Here is a 4713-nt window from a genome sequence, read left to right on the forward strand (position 1 = left end):
GGTTTCTTTTTCTTCTTCCATGAATCAAAGGAAAGAAAAAAAAGGTCTTAGATTCATGAAATAACTTATGTAAATGCGAGGCTTTTTGTACACTCAGTCTATTTTCCAAGATTCAAGGAAACTGAAAGCGGTTTTTTCTATTTATATAAGATTATTGAGAATATTAAGGTAATTTGAAAGAGGTTTCTTCTGTTTAGATTCTCAGTATTGTTTTAGAGATAATTAATTCGGTTAAATTCACTCTGTTTTTTTATAGAGATTATCTCTTCTGTTTAGATTCTGTTCTACAATATGAGATTAGTTTTTTCAGGTGAAAAAGAAAAGAACTGATCGAACTACTTAAGTGCCTATGAAAATCGGTGGAAATACGGTGTATTGAATAGTCTAATTATTTAAAAATGTTATTTTTTTCGTGATTAAAAGCTAAATGAAAAATGAAACAACAACCGTGAAATAATATTTTCCCATTTAGTCGTAAAGTTCTAATATTGGAATTATGAGTAAAATTTAACAAATATTTTAATAAAAGATTGTCGCATCTGACCACAGATAAAAAATAAACAGGTTTAAAAAAAAATTGAAAATCATCACCATAATTTATTACGAGAAAACTGTAAAAAATCATAAAATAAAAACATATTCTAAGAAGTTAAATTTTAGGTTCGGTATCAATAAGGAAAGTAAGAAAAGTATCAACACTGACCCCCTAAAAACAGTACCTTTGATTAACTACAAATTAGCTGTGATTTTCAATATATTTAATTTTTCCAGAAAATAATAATATTAGAGTACTACAAGGATTTATTTTACTTACCGCGGAATATTCATTTATGAGAAAAAAAATCAGAGATAACATATTTCTTTATCTAGAAAAAAGTTTGTAAAGATTTATAAATTTATTTGAAAATTATTATAGATTGTTTTAGATTTTTAAAAAGTGAATCCGAGAACTAACTTTGTTAAGTATTTTTATTTATGATGAAAAATTAGAAATCACTTAGTTCTAGTAAAAAAAAGATTTATTTAGTAATGTTGACATTTTTTTATTTTAAAGATTTTGTATTTTTTTTATTTTAAAAATGATGGAAAAAAAAAAGGAAAGAATAGGCCGTAGATGGTCACACAAATACTTATATCCTTTATTTTATTTTGAAAAACATACGATTGTGAAAAAATGTCCTTTGAAAAAAAACGTCAAAGTACAATTAAATGAGAATAAAAAAGTGTGGAGATGACATACCTTCTCAATTTTTGTACTATCCTAACTCTTCCTTGATAGTTGCCATTTGACATAATTCCCTTGTTTTTTCTATACCATTTTTCTCTCTTTCTATCTTTATTATTTTTTTGTGTCTCTTTCTATTTTTTTTTGTCACTTTTTTATATGATATAATATTGCTTTAATTGTAAATTAGTTGAAGATGAATGGAAATAAATTATCTTGATTTGAAAAAATCAAATCAAATAATATCTAAAATATTGATTATAATTATGGTAAGAAATTTTGTGCATTTTTAAGATCATATTTTTTTTCTTTTAAAAAAATTATAGTATAATACCAATATATATTATTTCTAATTATCATTAAGAATATTGTTTATAATTAGTGACATGATTCAAATTATTATAATATTAAAACATTTCTTTATGTAGAAATTAATATTTCAAGAATATTTTGTACTGATGTGTCTTATTATGAGAAGTACGAAAAGCAAAGAGAAAGTGAAGATGTTTGGGATAAATTAAATTTTGAAAATTATGTATTTTTTTAAGAAAATAAATTTTTTTTCTTTTTTTTTCTACCTACCATATTATTCTTTTATGTTTTTTTTATTAATTTATTCAGACAAAATTAAGTGTTGACAGACAAAGAAGATTATAATAAGCAATTTGCCACCATCTTCTGAAGCTCTCTCTATAGGATATTTCAGAACCATTTCATGCAGTCGTTGAAAATTTTCACAATAAAAATGTGTTTATACGGGGGACTGTAATGAATACTCCTGCCATGTTATTTGATTTAAAAATTTCTATCAAGAGCAATTATTAATCAACATTAGCTTTATTAACAGTCCGTGGCTTGTTTGCAAAAATGGCCATTGTTAACCATGGCAGGACACAAAATAGCCCAGATTCAGTGAGATTAAACTTCAGAACATCAGAAAATGATGAACTGTTAGTAAATTCATTCAATGGGCAAAATATTTCATGCAATTTTTTCTTCATCAGTTATTTTTCGTTAATTATATCCCCTAACATTCAAGCTATAGATCAAGACAACAATCACATTTTAGATGTAATCTGATAATATCAGAAGTTAGAGAGAAACAAAATTTAGTTCACTTGTCGTTTATAATAATTACCAAGAAATAAAAATAGTTGTCTACACAAGACTTGAGTTTAACTTAGTTGCAAGAAGTTCCAAATTACAAATATCTTTTATCTTTAGACACAATCAAGAAGCCAATTATTAAAGAACAACTTGATAAAACAATGGGGCAACTTAATGTACAAATCCTAAAAGTTTCATGCAAGAAAGAGTCATAATGTCTCCAATTATTACGAAAACCATAATTATAAAAAACATAACTACGGTAGGACCATCCGATCAGCCAAAGGATTAGACTATTAATCATTTAGTGAGAGAAAATCATCAATCAGTCTGGAAATTAATTTGAACAATAATAACTACTAATAGACCTTAATGAAAATAATAGTTATTGATTGACAATTAATATGAATAATATCATTTATTGGTGACTAATGAGTCAGGTTTAATAGTAAGTTCGTTATAATAATTTGTAAATATGTGTATGATGGAAAAGAAAACTCTAATTACTAATCTCAACCCTATCGAAACATAAGTTATTAACTTTTTTATTTTTGTTATCTTTATACATTTAACACTATCACTCATAATAATTGTCTAATAATTCTTAAATTTAAGTTTATTCTAACAAAATTCTTTCATAAATTTAAGTTTTTTCTTTCTTCATCCCCATTAGTCGGTATTCATGAAACAATATTGTAGGGAACGGCTTCGTGAACATAGTAGCAATTTGCTTTCTACTTCCCATATGTTTTAATTCATGCTTCCTTCATTTATTTTTTTTCTTTGATAAAATGAAACCAAAAGATCAACCTGTTCACTTCTTTCGTGATTGTTCGAGTTCTTTGCTAGTTCAATAGTCAACCTATTGTTCACTCGAATCATAATCTTCTTTTCTTGTTTAATCTCTAGTGTGCTTAGAAGATTTTTAAACCAAATATCATGATGCACACTCCAAGACGCTACAACATATTCGACCTAACAGGTTGACAGTATCACAATAAGTTGTTTCTTTGTAAGTGTCGTGCTCCCTATGAAGAAAACTTTGATCATCAATGTCTTTGCATTAATCACTATCTGAGTTCCCACAAAGTGAGTAATAATTTGTCTTACTATAAAAGAGCCTAAATGATATTGTTCCTCTCATATATACCTCAAAATTTGTTTCAACGTGGATCTCAACTCTTAGCATGAAATCTACTCTTGTGTTTGTCAAATATTGGCTTCCAATTAGATTGTGATACTTGCTTATATCAATCCAGTCTCCATATTTGGGGGGAGCTTTGTGTTGGGCTCCATTGGGTAGAAACCAGGTTGCACTTCCTCATTTTAGACTTTTTTAATATCCCCTCGACATATCTTTCCTAAGACACAAAAATGTCTTCATTCCCTTGAATGACCTACATACCGAGATTTCCATCTTCCATGAACATCTTTGGTAATGTGTGTGCAGAAGCACATGTAGATTTACGCTATGTGGCGGCAAGCTTTGGCTGCGAGCCTTAGTTTTGCGTCTCTAATGTAAAACTCGTCGTGCACATTCAAAAGTGCTAGTGGCGGCTTCCTATGGGGTTCGAAAACGAAGAAAAAGAGAGAGAAACATGAGGGGAGTAAGGGAGGATTTCATATTAGAGGAAGAAAAGAAAAATACACTCACCAATGTTTGTAGGTTGTTCAAAGACGAAAATGAAAATCAAAGTAGTATCAGAGCTACATATACGAGGAGTTTTACATCTGACCCCTTATAGCAAAATGTAAAATTTGATATTTACATTTGTTTTCCAATAACTGAGACATGATTTTTAACACGTTATTACAAAAAGGACAATGATATTTTAACAACTTTTTTTTAACAACTTTTTAACAACAAGACACGTGTTGTCATTTTATTAGTCTGTTTGAATTTATTCTAAAAAAATATTTCAAACAGACCAATCACAAACTGTCACGTATGGATTGTCAAAAAATTGTCAAAAAAAATTGTTAAAGAGATTTTTTCTATTACAAAAATGTCATTATACATGAATGTATGAACCTCTTTGCTGACGTAAAGTGCTTTACGTAATAGATCATTTTTGTGCTAGTGTCACATATTCACAAGACTCCAACAACTAATCAATAACTACCTATAAGACTCTAACAACTATTAATTACATTAATTATCCATAAGACTCTAACTATTACTCCATTTAACCAAACACAACAAAAATTATGCATAGGACTTAGGGATGGCAAAAAAATCCGCGGGTAAAACCTGCGGTGGGTAGTTACTACCCGCGGATATTTATTACCCGCGGGTAACGGGTAGCGGGTATTTTAATACCCGCTTCTAAACGGATAGGGTATGGGTAGTATACTATCCGACCCGCGGGTACCCGCTACCC

The sequence above is a fragment of the Vigna radiata genome, chromosome 1, assembly GCF_000741045.1.
Source record: "Vigna radiata var. radiata cultivar VC1973A chromosome 1, Vradiata_ver6, whole genome shotgun sequence".
NCBI classification, from domain to species: domain Eukaryota; kingdom Viridiplantae; phylum Streptophyta; class Magnoliopsida; order Fabales; family Fabaceae; genus Vigna; species Vigna radiata.